The sequence below is a fragment of the Ailuropoda melanoleuca genome, chromosome 4 (assembly GCF_002007445.2).
Source record: "Ailuropoda melanoleuca isolate Jingjing chromosome 4, ASM200744v2, whole genome shotgun sequence".
Classification (NCBI taxonomy): Eukaryota; Metazoa; Chordata; class Mammalia; order Carnivora; family Ursidae; genus Ailuropoda; species Ailuropoda melanoleuca.
Window position 1 is genome coordinate 138470196 of NC_048221.1, and position 18608 is coordinate 138488803.

General features: G+C 35.3%; 1 protein-coding gene across 10 annotated transcripts in view; it reads left to right on the forward strand.

Moving 5' to 3' along the window:
* The window catches only part of KIDINS220 (kinase D interacting substrate 220), a 99125-nt gene that overhangs the window by 52903 nt on the left and 27614 nt on the right, over nucleotides 1-18608 (forward strand). The gene's annotated exons all lie outside the window — the stretch shown is intronic.

Sequence of the window (18608 nt, forward strand, 5' to 3'; positions counted from 1 at the left end):
AGATTACAAAATTTTTTTAAAGTACTGTCAGCATACAGTTTTCCTTATTTTTCAATCCCCATATTTTTTAAAGATTTTATTTACTTTAGAGAGAGAGAAAGGGAGAGTGGGGGAGGGGAGAGGGAGAGGAATCTCAAGCAGACTCCATGCTGAGCACGGAGCCCGATGTGGGACTCGATCTCACGACCCTGAGATCATGACCTGAGCTGAAATCAAGAGTCAGTTGCTTAACCAACTGGACCACCCTGGTGTCCCTCCCCATTTTTCATGTATGTATCTTATTTAATCCTAGGTAAATAACTAGCTTTAGAATTATAGAGAATGGTGTAGTAATAGTCTACAGATATGAACTCTTCTTGGTTTTGCTGTTTAATTTATATTAAAGTTGTTTAATTTATACTAAAGTTGTTTAAACTGTGGGCTGTATCAAGTAGGTGCTCCAGTAGATGGCAGTGATACATAATTAGCACATGCTGTAGAGAAGTGGCACTGACTTGCATCTGCTCTTTGATATTTTAGAAATTATCTTTTTCTTATAAAATACACAATTGGTTTTTCTCTTGGTTGTGTAGAAAATATTGTTTTATTTCATGAATAAGTTTTACATCATAATACATGTATAGTTATGAATGCTAGATGAGCACAGTTATTACTAAACAGTTAAAATTTAACTTTTTAAATGTTTTGACTTCTGAATTATAATTCATACCAATATAATGAGATTTATTTTTCACATGGTATAGTTTTTACACAAAGCACTAATTAGCATGGACAGGTAGTCCTTTGGCATTTTTACTTATCCTTGAGAAATTATTATTATTTGTGTGTAAATAAAAATGTATCTGAGAAAAGACTAAGCCTTCATTTAGGAACTATAAACAGGATTCTTAGAGTGTGTCTGAATTAGTATTGTTCCTAGAGTAATACATTTGGCTTCAGGAAAATTGAAATCGTGGCAACCGGAGAGCTGCTAGTCTCACAGGGGTCCTCATTTAAGGAGGAGGGATTGCTCACCATTAGTGTTTTCTCCTTTTGGCATGTGTATCTCTAGCCTTTCTTTCCCAAGCACCAGGTTCTCTGCCAGGTGCCTTAGTTCTCTTGAAGTCTTAGAAAGCTCGGTGATTAGAACAGTTCCATGTTATTAACAAGGAAGATTGTGGTTCAGAAAGTTTAGGTCACTTCCCAAAGTCACTTAGCGCTTAAGTAGTAGAGCTCTTTCCATCCAGGTCTCTCAGAATCCATCAACTACTTAAGTGCCTGTCACTGTAACACTTTGTTTTAACACCTTTTATTCTCACAATCTGTGAAGCAGTAAGTGTTATTATTCTTATTTTACACATGAGAAAATCGAAGCCCAGAGAAGGTGAGTCACTTCCTGAATGTCTCACAGCCGCTAAGTGGTGGAGCTGGGTCCCTGGCTCCAGAGTCCACGTGCAGAGGGTGCGGCCTCTCACAGCGCCATAGTGTCATCTAAATTTCTTAAGCTGTAGCCTTGTCTGGAATACTTAAGACACTGAAAGTTTATGATGAAAATGAAGTGTCTGAAGTTTTTACATTTCTACCTTCTCCATTTCTTTCTGGAATATTATAAGATAATAATACTCTACTTAAGATATAAGATGTTTAATATAAATTGTCTTATTTACTCTAATGCAACTAACCTGTTAAGTAGGCATTGCTGTATTATTTTTTTCTACAATTTTTCTTTGCCTTTGTAAAAACATCAGCTTTCCCTATTTAAAATAACCTATTAGTTATTATGTTTTTCAGTTTTCCTTCCCCCTCCCCACCCCTTGACCTTTAACAGAATAAATATAGTCCGTGTCAGTCTGTGGTTTTGGTACAGAAGAGGACTGAGGTCAGACTCTTTACCTTCCTTTAGTTGAGAATATTGCTTAGAAGTACACTGTGTCTCAGGATTACAGAAACACTGATCAACTTTTTTTATTTCAAGGGCTTTGTGCTTGAAGCCCCAGGCGCTGGGCCCTCTACCTGTTCTTTGAAGAAGGTGGGAAGTGGTGAAAGTCTGAGTCCCCAGGAGACAGAAGCAGGAGAGTTGTGAAAATGAGTAAAAGGTTTTTAAAGTCCTCAAAAAAAATTCATATTTTAGTTCAATCCAGCAAAAATGTATTAAGTGTTTACTATTTGTGTGTCGTGCTGCTGGATGCTGGAGATACAGTAGTGAACAAGCACATGTCTATTTACTTTCAGTCCAGCGATCCCGCTTACAGAAATTTGCTCTGAATATGCACCTCCACAAATTCTAAACCATGCAACTTAAGCGTACATGTATAGGAACATTGGTTAAATAAACTTCAGCATATCTACCCTAATATTTTGTAACTATAGAAAAGAATGAGAAAAACTCTGTGATTGATACGGAGGAATTTCCAGGATATATTAAGTGGAAATAGCAAAGTGTAAACGAGTGTACAACATCATAGTGTTTGTATAAGAAAGAAGGAGGAATAAGAACACTTATAAAATAGATAGGTATTCTTTTTTTGTAAAAATAGAAAACAAACTCCTAGGAAGGGTAAACCAGAACCTGGTGAGAATGCTTGCCTGTCGTGGATGCAAAGATGGGAGATGAGGCATCTGTGCACATGTTCATGTGGTTGGACGTGCAGTCATAGTCCAACATAAAGAGGATGGAAAAAAGCAAATTCTGTTACTGAATACAAACAAAAAAAGTGATCCTAACTGTAAATGAAATTGATGACATAACCACATAGAGAAAATAATTAATTCAGTCAACTTTGAACTTAGTACTCTGACTCTTTATTCTTACTAGAATATATCCTGAGGACGAAATTAACTGCAAAGAAATCTTGAGCTTGTTGTTGGCAATAGGATTGCAGTTATACCTTTGAAATCCTTTTGATCATATTATAGGGTAGAGTAAATAAATAAATAGACTTTTGGGGAACTAGTATTTTTCCTTGGGAGAAAGAAGATAAAGATATTAAATAATAATTATTTGTTGCTTTGCTAACATTTTACTTAAGGACATAGTTAAACTAAGTGCATCCAAGAACTGTACTTCTTAGTAAACTCATGATTTCACTAACCTTTACACACGTGCTACATGTAGTTGAGAATCATTATGTATATATACACATAGCTTTATTGAAAGCTTAAAAAAAAAAAACAGGGTTTGGTTTCATGGTGGCAGAGTGAGTCACAAACCACAATTGATTGGTTGGTTGGTTGATTCTGATGTCAGTACCAGTACCTCTAAAAAGTATGAAGCAAATGGATGCAGAAGGGGCAGCACTCATTAGTGTGTTAACTGAAATCTACAAATTGCCAGGAAGTCAAGTTAGCCACTTCAGATCCTACAGGAAGGAAATAAAATGGACAGTCCATCAAGGAGGTCAGGTATGATTAGAATCTGCAACTCTTGGGTTAGTAAATTATTCAGGTGTAACCACATAGATTTTAAAAAGTCACAGTGTCCCATTTATTTGCAGAGAATTTCTTACTCCTGCATGTTGTTAAACTAGATCGAAGATGCTGAGCATGTTTGTGTGACATAGAGCTTTTAACTTACTGTTGGGTAGTACTTTAAATTAGAAAGTACTAGTTTTGGAGTTTTCTGTTTAGTCTTTGCTGGTATAGTGGCAGGAAGACGAAAGATACAAAAGGTTGAAGGGCAATTTGATCTCATTTTAGATACTATCATTTGAACATAGCATGTTTTCCTAAAAGCTTGCCTCTTCTTTACTTGAAGAAACCAAGATGAGTAGGGGATAGAGACCCATGGCTTCCCTTGATTTTTGTTTATCCATTCTAGTCAATTTTCTTCACTCGATGTGTGTTTAGTGTGAGTTTTTACCCTGGGCCCAGGGTTATATGGTTGTCCTTTATGCTTTCCAGTGTTGCAGGGCTGGCCAAGGAGGTAGGGTGATAGAGGGACAAATATAATAAGTATATTATGCCCTTGAGGGACTTACATGTTTTTTAATTAAAATTGTTTTCCATTTGAAAATAATTTCAAACTTACAAAATTTGCAAGAATAAGAACATTACAGAGAACCCTATGTGCCCTTTATTCAGTTCATCTGCAGTTAAGGTTCTGTCTCAACTGCTCTATCATTAGTTTCACAGTGTCTCCTGTGCTGGCTCTCTACACACCCACACACACACACACACGCACACACACACCTTTTTTCTAAACCCTTAGAGGGTAACTTTCATACAACGTATCTTTTGTCCATGAACACTAGAGTGTTGAGGAACTTACATTCAGACTGAAGGTAAAACATACACACTTGAAATAATCAGAGGAAAGTAAAAGTGTGTTTTTTTGATGATGAAAAACAAGTTTCATCAGCATCGGGCTGAAACACTGCTTTCTGGAAGGCAAAACACTTCTCAGGCTGAAACTACTATTCTTTGCTGATAGAAAATTGCTTGACTGTCAAACTGTATGACTTCCTAATATTCAAGGAAGTGTTCAAAATTTTGCATTTTTAATGAATCAAAATGTATCTTACAAAAGAGAATATATCATCTAAACTTAAAGACAGTGGTAATTTTTTTTACCTCATTTATGAAATAGAACATTTGCCAAATAAATGTTATTGATAGAGTATTTTTTCATCATATTAATAAAAATAACTTGAAGTTTTGTAGGGGGAATATTTTATTTTTTTATTTTTTTTAAAGATTTTATTTATTTATTTGATAGAGAGACAGCCAACCAGATAGGGAACACAAGCAGGGGGAGTGGGAGAGGAAGAAGCAGGCTTCCAGCAGAGGAGCCTGATGTGGGGCTCGATCCCATAACGCCGGGATCACGCTGTGAGCCGAGGGCAGACGCTTAACGACTGTGCTACCCAGGCACCCCAGTAGGGTGAATATTTTATTTTGTTCAAGTAAATATAGAATATTCTATATTGGAGATATAATGAGATAATCAGAACTTTGTTTTGCCATTAAATTAATCCATTATTTTAGACGTCAGCACTTGCTGGGCCTGCCATCCATTAATGGCTTGGAATCATGGGGATTTTTAGATTTTTTTAAAAGATTTTATTTATTTATTTGAGAGAGCAAGACCATGAGCAGGGTAAAGGGCAGAGGGAGAAGCAGACTCCCCGCTGAGCAGGGAGCCCGATGTGGGCATTGATCCCAGGACTCCAGGATCATGACATGAGCTGAAGGCAGACACTTAACTGACTGAGCCACCCAGGTGCCTGTAGATTGTTTTTTTGTTTTGTTTTGTTTTTTGAGAAAAAAGTGTGATTTATATGCCTACAAATACTTACAAAGAATATTTTGTAGCTAGTCTAAGGAAGAGAGAAAAAGACGATATAATAGGATTCTTCAAGTATTCATTAAGAAATTGACTTAATAATTGGATTTAAGATGCTTTGGAATGAAAAACTATGGGAAGGCAATTTGATCAGCATATTGAAAGAACATATATTGGAATATGTTAGAATAATTTAGATGACTGTTTCTAGTTAACCATAGTTGAGTTCTTTGATTCCTTTGCTTGTCATTTGAATAATAAAAAGTTTTATTTACAGCAGACAAAAGCAGCAGTATATAATTGATATTCATTTATTTTATTAAAGAAATCTGATTTGATAAAAACAATCAGAAAATAGTATTTTTAATGCTAGTAGTAAAATTTATTTTTTAATCCATAAAAAGCCTCATTTATTTTTATAGCAACTTGATGACACATCTGCTTGCTTTATTCAGCTGAAAAAGAAAATGTTGGTTCTTGGTGTTTGGTAAAATTGCTTTGTTAAATTATTTTCTAAATTGTTCAACTTTTAACAAATGACATTTGATACTAACACTGGAAAGCAATTTCAGCTAATTAAGTAGATCCCTCTATAAACCATTGGAACATTAAGATGACATACTGTTCATTCAAGATTGTTTTAATTGGTACAATTATTGTAATTTTCTTGCAATTATGTGTTGAGCTAAAAGCTTTTGTCTAGATCATTTGAGGGTTTTTTTTTGTTAACATACATTTAGTAAGAAGAAAGGGAGTAAAATAAAAACTATAGATAAAGATTTTCTGTCTACTTTTTATTACAACGTTTTAGACAACCATTTAAATATTTTAGTATAAAACTTTATTTCTGGTATTTTTCAGTAAGCATTTTAAGCAACGATAGAGGTTTCTAAAAGATGAATTTAAGGAGTTTTCATGAAGATAATGTTTTAAATTTCTGTTTTGACACTACTCAAGCAGTCATTTACTCAGAATGATATGGTCAGAATAGTTTTGTGATAAGGATAATGCCATACTTTATTTTGGTTACTTAAAACAATTAAGTTTTGAGAGGGCCTTAGAATGGTAACCATGTTCCACTTCACCAAAATAGCTGTTTGCTGAGTAGGCACTATAGACATCTAACTTGTAACATTTATGCTCAATTCAGTATCTTCAAATTTTTCAAGTAGTGGTATTTCTGTACTTGACATTTTTCATAATAAAACCTCATGTCTTATGATGTTCTTACTTGATATTCAGCCAAAATTTTCCTAAGTTTAATTTGCTCATTTCTAGTTATCTCATGCCTCCCTTAGCTCTCATTGACCTCCTTCCTTTTTCCTTCATATTCTGGGCGATTATTTGTTGCCCCTCCCCCATCATGTGACCCAGATTATAAACAGGTTTATTTCTGTTGCATGTGGATTTAAGTCATGAATTTCAATAGCATGAGAAGCTGGATACTAGTTAGTTTAGATTTGTGAAGATGTCTCATCTCCTTTGTAGTGCAAAGTATATCGTTTGTACTAAGGATATTTCTCCTAATTTAGATTTTGAGACACTAGAAATACTTATGCCAAACACTGTTTCATGCATGTTGTTGTGGTGCTTTTTATACGTTGTTTAGAATCTTAATGAAATTTTTATCTTTCTGATATTATGTGACTTCTCTGTATGTGTTGTTGTTATCACTATTCAGTATTTATTAAATTATTGTTTTGTATATAATTATTGTTTCCATCTTTTTCCCCAAAACACTTTCCCTTAATATATATAATATAAGTACTATATTTAGGGTAGTTCTTGTTGAGAAGGGACAAGTAGAGCAAAGACTTGAAGAAAGTGAGAGAACTAGCCAAGCACATATCTAGGGAAAGCATTTCTAGGCAGAGGTTGGAACAGTACAGACAAAGGTCCTAAGACCAGAGAGTACCTGGAATGTACCAGTAATAGCAACAACAAGGGACTTGATGTGGCTAGAGAGGACTCAGTAAGGGGGAGGAGGTAGGTGAGGTCAGGGAGGATGGGACATGGAGGATCATTGTGAAGGTTTTGGCTTTTTATCCTGAGTAAAAAAGAGATCTGTTGCAGGGTCTTGAAAAAATTGTATCCATACCCTGTATGCTCTAAGGTGCCTAGTATGTGGTTGCATAAGTGTAACTTGGCCTGAGTTAGGGAATTCTGTTGACATAAGGGAGCATATTTTGAGAATCCTGTGCTGGTAAGGGAATAGGAGTGAATCTTGGTGGGAAAATTAGGGTAAATGAAAAGTTGTGCAGAAAGTAGCTGGGGATCTCACAGTAAAGATGAAATGAATGATAAAGAATGGCCCATAGAGATGAATGTGAAAAAGCTAAGAAATGAACAATAGCCTCTGTAGTCTTTTTGCAATGTATTGAAGAAAACTAGTTATTCTAAACATCTAATAATTTATATGACTAATTTCCCTGTATGTCTTTCCTGTTGTAATAGTTTCTTGTTTTTTAAGATCATTTTATTCTTTATTTTCTAGTAAAATGTTGGATTTAGAAGCCTACTTTTTCAGTCCTTTTTTAAGTTGCCTTCTTTCCCTTAGACTTGCCAGCTGCATGGTTTGTCCCCTAGTCCCCATATTTAAAGCCCCAGTTGAGAGTGAATGAAAGGTGGTTTCCATTGCATTGACTGGTAGGTGTAGAGAGTAACTAATGGGTTCCTTGTAGAGTAATATTGAATTTGATTTATGAGTACTATAAGATGGAAATGATAGTCATTGTGTGTCAACTTGGGTTCTAAGGATAAAGAGAAATAATTGGTCAAAATTTGATATATAGGAATTAGATTTATCTTGAGTTCTAAAAAGTCCTACTAGCCCTGGCTCTCCAGCCCATTCTCATGCCTTCTCCTTGCTTTTTTTTTTTTTTTTTTTTTTTTTTTTAGAAGAAGCTTTTGTGACCAGGCATACCCCATTCTCCAAGATTTTACTAGATATGTTCATTAGATACTGGTATTTTCCTTCATAGTGCTTATCATAATTACCGTTCTTTAAATATTTGCATTGCTCTTTCTTTAATATTTGTTTCCTGAACTAGACTATTAACTCTGTGGACTGTAACTTCCTTAAACCTTGCTGAATTCCTCGCTTCTAGACATTTTTGGTATAGAGTAGGCCGTGGCGATTATTTCTGAAACAGTAAAGAAATATGATGATGACATTTGGATTGAGGAAAGCATGGATTGGGGGAAGGTGGTGAATGAGAAGCCACATTTTATCTTGAGAATATTATTCATACAGACACTTGTTCTTTGGTTCTAAATGTGGGTAAAATGTTATTATACCAGTATAGCCCTGGGTCAGGCGCTTAGTAAGTTCTCAACACACACAATTGAATGGTGATTACATATTTCATTTAACACCTACTAGTTTCCACCTTTTGTTGGGTGCTACTAAAATCAAAGCAATGTTTTCATAAACATTTCTCTGAACTCTGAGTTCAGCTACATTTCTAACTTCTCTAATTAAGTTTTCTTGCATTTATAATCCTTTTATGAATGCCATGGTTTGGAATTGCTTCATATTGGCACACTTTTAGACAGGTCCTTCCCACTTCAGGTCCTACTTACAGGCTGATGTCAGCATTGTTTAAAAAGGCTTTATGAATTAGCTGGACTCCATTTTTGTCATGCTAAACATTTTCATTGAGTTCATTCATTAAGCAAATATTTACAGAATCTGTTATGTCCTAGGTACATGCTAATAAAAGGACTAGTTAGTATTACTTGAGCCCTCAATATATGTCACACATTGGATTAAGCACTTTACATAGATAATTTTATTTAACACTAACTCTGGGAGGCAAAGAGTGGCAGTTACCTAAGATCACACAACTATGACTGTTGGACCTTCCCCAGGCCTATTTCTGGAAGCCAGGAGATGGTCTGTCACTACACAATGGGGCAGTAGGTCTGAGACATTAGAAATACAGAACTATATTAATTTTATTATTTCCAGGTATATTTTATTCATTTTGCAAATATTTAGAATTATTTATTATAGTCAATGGGAACGTTATTATGTATCGATGGGCAGATAGATTTTTTCCAGAGAATTGAATATCTTCCCTATTAAAAAAATGCAAACTTCTTACCAAGTTATGTAAAACCTCAAATAAATGCTTTATTCAGTTCTCATTGTGTCTACTAACTGCAGTAGGTTTTGTAGGGAATGCTTAAAAGAATCAGTTGTGATATTTGGCACTTCAACAGCTGGTACGTCTGTTTAATTTTATACCATTTTTACATGCACTAAGTGGCTATAGTTTTTTTAAGGTAGCTTTTCAATAACTTTTATTTGCTTTAAATAGGATAAAATTGATTTTTAAATTATTTTCTCATTTAAACTCATGATCCCATGTTCAGTAATTTTATGAATAAAGAAAGAATTTTAAATATTCCAAAGTTGTGGGTTTCTAACTCCAACATGAAAAATTGAAGTGTATTAGCTAAGGTTATTTGAAAACACAGAAATAGAAAAATTAATTTCTCTAAAGTATATGTTTTAATATGTGAAACAAAAAATATTACCTCTGAAAGTTTACAGTTTTATAATACAGTAAGAGTATTTTGCACGTTTACATTAAAAAAAAAACCCAACTCTGATTATTGAAAAATTCAAATTTTCCACCAACCTATATTTATATATATTTAGAGTCTATATATGGAGAAAGCATCTATATATATATATATATATATATACACACACACACACATATACGTTCTCTATGTAGATTCGAGAGAGAGAGAGACTTTCAGAGATCAGGTTTTTTACCTGAAATTATTTTCTTCAGCAGATGTTTATTATTTCAGAATTTCAAATCAAAATATTTTTAAGACTCCTTGAAATAAGAGAATAAACAACAAAAATGCCAAATAATTGAAACATTGTGGTAAGGGGAGATGCTGTTGTAAAGCCAAGCTGCAAGCGGCTTCTGTTAGCAATACCCGGGTAGTCCACAAGATGGAAGTATTTCATTAGAGACATTATTAGCATGTTCAGCTAAGAAATAAGATCTAATGCATTTTGCTTTTCCTTTTCCGTAGCAGAAAAACAAGGAAATACACTGAGCTTAAATATGAATATTTTAAACTTTAAAGTTTAATTTCCATTCCTGTTTTTTTTAATGGCTTCACAGGACTTTCATTAGTACTGAGAGAATCATGATCATAGGCAAACGAATGGTTATCTGATCATATGGCACAGTTTTTATTAAGTTAAATAGTACCTTTGCCTCCTAAAATGCTTTTAAGTTAGCTTTTGGAAAAAGGGTGGACGTGAAAAAGAGGAGTGCTTAAAATTGATCTGCTTAAAAACTTGTATTTGGATGAAAAAATATTAAATTCTAATCATTGTAGGTCTTGGGTTCTATACTTATTAAACATTAAATCTCCAGCACAGCTTGTCTAATAAAGGTTTTGCTTTAATCTGAGGCATATTCATAGGCAGACTTTGATTTCAGAGCCTCCATTCTCTATACCTGCTTTTCAGAGTTTGATTGCAAAACATTTGCTTCCTCTATATGGTTAATAGAACAATTTTTTAAAATTTCTAAAAGAAACAATAACAAGTATCTCTTCTTGTAGCACCTCACAATACTATTAGTGTTCCTCTGGCAGCTATGAAACTTGGATCTCATTTACTTTCATCAGAATATTTTTTAATACATCATGGTACAAACTCGATATAAAACAGTGGTCTTTGGGGCATCTGGGTGGCTCAGTTGGTTAAGCGTCTGCCTTCAGCTGGGCTCAGGTCATGATCCCAGGGTCCTGGAATTGAGCCCTGCCTTGTCAGGCTGTCTGCTCAGCAGGGAGCCTGCCTGCCTCTCTGCCTGCTTGGGCTCACTGTCTCTCTCTCTCTCTGTCAAATAAATGAATAAAATCTTTAAAAAACAAAAGAAAAAACAATGGTCTTTACTTTTTTATGATAGATGCTATTTTTATATTCAGTTGTGAATTATTTTGCCTCTCTTAACCTTTTTGCTGCAGTCTTCTCTTATTTACTCTACCTTGAAACTCTTATTTTACCATCTGAACTGTTATTATCTGATCACTTGCGTGGTAGCAGCTGGGTAGGCATCATGCTTTAGTACATTGTTTTTCAGGGTTTTTCCCCCTAGTGGAAACTTTTTTGCAAATCAGATCTTATGCACAATCCTAGTAAATAAAGCAGAATGAATATAAATTCATTGATTCAAATTATAACATTTCCTAATAAATTCAGTTAGTAAGGAAAATGAACTATGCTGAAAAATATTAAAATTGAAACATGGATGATCCTTGCAATCTCACATTGGTTTAAACATCTCAGTTTCTCTACATAGTTTTGGTAATATCTAGAATATTGTAAATCCTGGGGCACGTGGGTGGCTCAGTGGTTAAGTGTCTGCCTTTGGTTCAGGTCATGATCCCAGGGTCCTAGGATCAAGCTCCGCATCGGGCTCCCTGCTCAGCAGGGGCCTGCTTCTCCCTCTGCCCTCCTTCTGCTTATGTGCGTTCTCTCTCTCTCTCTCTCTAATAATTAAATTAGAAAAAAAAAATTCTAAATCCTATGTAGATACAAATGTTATCGGTTTTTAAACCTGCTTTGCAGTGGCAGGATGTTTTCAGTTAATTTGGCTCCATAGGTCAATCACCAGTATTATAGTTGCTCACACACTTCTTGGATGAAGTGTGTGCTGGGTGCTGCTTCTCTGACATGGTCCTATCACCTGGGTCATGTTGTGAATTAACATGGTGATTGTCTAACTGTTTATTACACTCTGCACTCAGGCACATAGGGTGGAGTAGTGCACTTGCTTGCCTAATTTTATGAGCAGAAACCTGGATTTAAAAAATCAAAGATTTAAATATGTACCTGAAGATGGAGGGGAAACTTTATTTCAAAGTCTGCAAAAAATTAAAAAACCAGGATGACCTGGTACAATAGGCTTATATGTTGGTCTTCTTGAATGTGTTAAAATTTAATATGTAACAGTTCTATCTTATAATATTTTAAGGAGTTAAAACTATGTAAATCATTAATTAAGAACTTTGAACCATGTCTGTGGCACCCAGTTTGAACTGGAACCAGTGCAGGGAACAAGGCACAGGCTTTTGAATCAGGCCAGAGAAGTTCCAGCTGGGCCACTTATATCTGAGATAATGTCAGGCTGGGTGCTTAACATCTCTGACCCTCAGTTCTCTCATTTAAAAAATTGAAATGGTGCTTCATGGAACGTCGGTGGATAGAAATTAGATAAACTAGATCAAACACCTGGCTCAGAGAATGGCAGGGCATAGGTATTCCACAAATGCTAGCTCTTTTTAAAATTTTCTTCTCAACTCTTTATAACCTTCAAATATATTTTTCCTATTAGATTGTGTGTAAGAAAAGGGATGCGTTCTTCAGAACATTTTCCACAACACACGTGAGTGAAGGCAGTGCCTTATCAGTAATGTAGGTGAGCCGGGGCAGATACCTCTTTGGGCTTTCATATTTTACCCTGCCTGACTGTTGATCCTTTCTCATCCCTGTAGTTACCAAATTGCAACCTTAAAGCCAAGTGTAGTTATGCTTCAGGTGTTATTTTTACACCAGAAACCAAGGGAGCTCAGATGTGGAAGGGACTGTGTAGGCCAGTGCTTTCCTTCATTACTTTGAAAGAAAGAGCATCTCCCACATGCAGGATGTGGGAACCATCTACAGGACTATCCATAGGATCTGGGAGATCTGCTTCAGCCTTCTGAAATAAGGAAACTGGAATCAAGAGAGGTTACATGATTTGTCCCAAATCATACAGTTAATAAGTGTTTTTTTTTTTAAGATTTTATTTATTTGAGAGAGAGAGAGTGCACACGACGGGGGGAGTGGGGGGAGGAGGAGGGACAAGCAGACTCTCCACTGAGCCGGGAGCCTGCCTTCGGGGCTCAGTCCCAGGACCCTGAGATCATGACCTGAGCCAAAGGCAGACACTTAACTCACTGAGCCACCCAGGTGCCCCTCATTGCTTTTAATTTTAATGGTCAAATATTACAGCTTTATTCTGACTTAACCTGAGATGATCAAATCTGGATTTAAGGAAAGCCATTGCCTCTGTTCTGTCCTTTCAGAATCCATCCAAGTTGCATTTCAAGTTGCAGTGTAAGCATTATATTCCTAGAAATGACTGGCTTTAATGGGAAGTATCTAACATGTAAATATTCAGTAAGTTTATATAATAGCTTCAAAGGGAAGCTTTTTACCCCAGACTTTGGTATACTAAGTTTCCTCAGCAGTTGAACACACTATTGTTCATCACTGAATTGAACTGAATCATCACTAGAGATTTTTAAGCTGCATTTCTTTTCGAGTGTAAATGCTTCTGTGTCAAAATAATGCAGTGCTTTAAAAAAAAAAAAGTATAAAGGAGATTTTTTAAATTCCAGTATAATTAATGTACAATGTTATATTAGTTTCAGGTGTACAGTACAGTGATGCAACAACTCTCTACATTACTCAGTGCTCATCACAATAAGTGTACTCTTATTCCCAGGAAGGAGGTTTTTATGGTCACAAAATTTTCCTATTATTTCTAGTCCTAGTTTGTTTTTCAGTTACTGACTGTATTTGTTATTCATGCTCAAAGCAAGAAGCAAGAACAGCTGAAACATATGAACAAGACATGACCACCAGCAATGACTTACAATTCAGAAGTGTGAACATAACTGGGAACAGTGCGGCTGTGTCATGTCAGGTCCTGGATGTAGTGGTATCTCTGCCACCAAGGTCATATCTTGTGCCGCCCACGTGAGGTCCAGCTGAAGTCCAGCTGAAGTCCAGCTGCTGATACGCACATTGTGGTCTTAATGATAGTCTACTGAGTTTGTGTATTGAGCATTTAAAAACATTTTTTATTACATGACTATATTCCTCCAGTGTAAAAAAGTAATTTTTGCCCCTAATATTTTGACCAAGTAGGAAATATACATCTTCTTGGATATATACACATTGAGAGGGAAATAATTTTTTTTACATGTAGAATAAGCTCTCTGGGAAAAGACTGCATTGTTTAGCTTTGCCAGAGGTTTATTTGGAAACAGACAAGTACTTTTACAGTTTGTGTTGTATAACCCTAATTGGACCATCTTTAAGCACATAAATCAAGCACATTAAATACTTGAAACCAGAAACAAACCTGCAGGTTTGGCCTGGTTATGTATTCACTGTGCCACCTATACTAGTGCCTCATTGTTTCCTAGTGCAGTTACTGAACAAGATGCCTTTAAAATGAAAGATTACTTTTGTGAGCTTTGAAAAGTAGTGTTACTGAGAACACTTGACACCATGTGCACTGTTGTCCTGAGAATCAGCTCTGACCACTGCATGGAAATGTCTCTTTGTTTTCTAACAAGTTCTTTGCTCCATTGAGTGGTGTTCTATACTCACGCAGCCTTCTCTGCATGTGGGCAGTTGTAGCTGTTACTGTTACAACTTTACTTTAGCTATAGCTAAGGGAAGTGTCTATTTTTCTGACACTTTCCTTAGCTAATGGCCTTTCCAACATAATATGAAAGGTGACTCATGAATTGTTATCAAGGTACTTTTATAAGAATTGTAGGGGTGATTAAAATTTAAGGGATGCGGCAAAGGCAGTGCTCAAATGTATAGCGGTAAATGCCAACATTAAAAAAAAGAAGAAGAAAGAAAGACCTAAATAGCCTAACTTTAGACCTTGAGGAACTAGGGAAAAAAATTTTTTTAAATTTCAAAGCTAACGGAAGGAATGAAATCATAAAGATTAAAGCTGAGATAAATAAAACAGATAATAGAATAACAGTAGTGAGAACTGACAAAACCACAAGTTGTTTCTTTGAAAAAAATCAACAAGATTGACAAACCTTTTACTAGACTGGCAAAGAATAAAAGAGGACACAAATAACTAAAATCAGAAAGTAGAGACATTATCACCAACCATACAGAAATAAAAAGGATTGCAAGAGAAAATTCAGTGGGTGCAGAAAAGTCCTAACACTCAGAAAACTGAGAATACATGAGAACTTTTTCAATCTGAAAAAGGACATTTGTAAAAGACTCACAGCTAACTTCATTCTCAGTGGTGAAACACTGCAAGTTTCCCCACTAAGAACATGACAAGGATTCCTGCTCTGTGGACTACATGTATCCCTCCAAAATTCATATGTTGCAGCCCTTCTCTATGTGATCGTATTAGAGATGGGAACTTTGGGAGATAAGTAGGTTCAGATGAGGTCATGAGGGCAGAGTCCCCATGATTAGTGTCCTTATAAGAAGGACCAGAGAGCTAGCTACAAACCAGGGAGAGGGTTCTCATCAGAACCTGTCTGATGTGGCACTCTGATCTGAGACTTCCAGACTCCATGAACTGTGAGAAATAAATGTTGTTTAAGCTATGCAGTCTATGGTGTTTGGTTATAGCAGTCTGAGTTGACTAAGATACCCACTTTCACCACTGCTGTTCACTATTATACTGGAAGTTCTAGTGAGTGCAATTGGACAAGAAACACAAGTAAAAGGATCCAAACTGGAAAGGAAAAAAATAAAACTATCTCCCATCACAAATGACATGATCCTGTATATAGAAAATGCCAAGGAATCCACAAGAAAGCTGCTTGAGCTGATAAATTCAGCAGAGTTGCAGGCTACAGATCAACACAAAAATTAGCTGTGTTTCTATACCTCTGCAGTGAACAATCTGGAAGGAAATTAAGAAAGCAATTCTATTTTACTATAGCATCTGAAAGAATAAAATGCCCAGGAATGAATTTAACCAGTGAGGTTAAAGACTTGTACATTGAAAACTACAAATTGCTAATTAAAGAAGATCTAAAAAAAAAAAAAAAAAATGTAAGTAAGTGGAAATTTATGTTCATCGACAGGAAGACTAAATATTAAGATGTCACTACTACCCAAAGTGATGTACAGATTCAATGCAATCCCTACCAAAATTCCAGTAGTTTTTTTTGCAGAAATAGAAACCTGATCCTCAGATTCATATGAAATTGCAAGGGATCCCAAATATCCAAAACAATCTTGAAAAAGAAGAATAAAGTTGGAGAGCTCACGTTTCTCAATTTCAAAACTTACTATAAAACTACAGTAATCAAAACAATGAGGCCATGGCCTAAGGATAGTCATATAGACCAATGGAATAGAATTAAGAGTTCAGAAATAAACTCCTGCATCTATGGCCAGTTGAGCTTTGAGAAGGGTGCCAAGTCCATTTCTTGGGGGAAAGAATAGTCTCTTCCACAAAAGGTGCGGGGACAACTAGATTTCCACACGCGAAAGAATGAAGTTAGACCCCTATCTCACGCCATGTCTGAAAATTAACTCAAAGTGGATCGACCTACACTTTTCCAAGCATAAATTTTTTTTCAGTATCAGAAAGCGTAATTAAAGTGAAAATTATGAAAGAATAGAGTTCTTTGGGAGCAGTGCATTTTTTGTGTGTATTCACTCTACAAATATTTATTAAGCAAAAGTGATGTGACAATACTCTGCTTCAAGACAATACTCTTATCTTCAAGGAGATACAATAGTGAACAAAACCAAACTCGTTCTCAGCTTTAAAGGAACATCTAGTCTAGAGGGGGAGTAGACATTAATAAAATAATTCCATTAATGATTATAAAATTCCAATTGTGATATGTGGTGTGCAAGAAAGTGTATGTGCTCTGAGGGCCTGCTCTTGGGAAAGACTTCCTTGAAGAGGGGGGAGTTGGGCTGAGATGAAGGATGAGCAGGAATTAACTGGTTCAAGACAGAACAAGAGCGTAGTTAGCTCTGAAGGTGTTCAGGGTGTTTGGTTGTGTTTCCACAGGTGTGCACTTCACCATCTTTTGTTCCTCACCCCTTAGCTACAGTGAAAAGTAGCTGTTTTCTGTCTGTACGTTCCACCTCCTTCCAGAATGCACAGAACATTATTTAATAAATGGGAACTCACTGTGATAGAAAATATTTGAGTCTACTAGGGGTTAAATTGGTTTTAAAGTAAAAAATTCTGAGACAGTTAAGAGTTTTCCCTGTTTAAGTTTTTAAAGAAAATTTATCTTATTTTTAACCTCCCACGATTAAATAATGACATTATTAGGTGGCTACTTTTAGATAAAAGTATGATAAATAATGCCTTCTTCATAAATTATGCTTTTTGAATCTGTTTATATTTTGATTTAAAATAGGAAGTTTTTTTTCCCTGTAATTTAAGACCTCATTTTGAATGGAAGTGATTTGAATGGCTTGTGTAATTTCTGCCAAGGAATTAATATGGACTTTCTATAAACCACTGTCATTTATAATCAAAATGCTTTTAACTTACATTGATGTTGGCATTAACAAGTACTGCTAGATTGGTAGCATAGAAAGAAATTGCATTTAAACTTACTAGGAGCTCATTGATGCCTGAGGTTTTATAATGCTTTCTGTGGGCCATTTAACTGCTGGCAACTTTAATTCACATGATTCATAATACTAGAAATTTAAATTCATTCTTAATTGAAACGTGAAGTTTCTTAAATTCTTTAAATACTAACCTTTGGAAAAATATCCAAAAAATAAAGACACATATGATTTTAATGGCCCACTGCCAAAAGATTATCATTTACATAAATATCTCTTTCAGTAGAAGAGATTAATGTATTGAGCTCAAAAGGTTAGAATCGAGACTTCAATCTGGAAACCAGCAGTAGACTGTTGGCTTGTGAACAGCAGTATTGTTCGTCGTATTGAGAACACTGTTCACATTCAAGTTTAAGCAGAGCTGGCATTAAAATTCAGTTAATTTGTTTCATGTGACTTGTCAGCTGTGTGTTTTTATCTAAATCTTTCTAGCTTCTCTTCTTAGTTTTTTATGTTAAACTCCTGAAACAGATGAACTACCTTTTTAACTGTTTAAGCTCTGAAATTTTGGCCACTTCCATAAAATGATTCTTTGTAACCGTTCTCCAAGTTTTCATATCATTTAAACTATATTAATAATCAGTTTGAATGCCATTCTAATTTTTTAAAAAGTAATCCCATTTTGGAGGGCTTTTCCCTTTTGTGCATATGTGAGTGAATCCGTAAGAGGGACTCCCTGAAATTCACGAAGACAAAATTGCTGTCCTTATCTTCTCACCAGCACACTATTCTTTTCTTGTTTGCTAATTTTGTTCTCTGGATTTTCCCTCAGATGGCTTTTACTATTTGGCTACCAGCCCAGGATTGGGTTTGAGCAGTAAAGGATTAGAGAATAAAACCTTTTTTGAAAAAGGAAAAACCTATACTAACTTTTTTCTGGTTTATGTAATTTATTTAAAAATTATTGTTTATTTCTTCTTTGCAAAAGCAAGAACCATG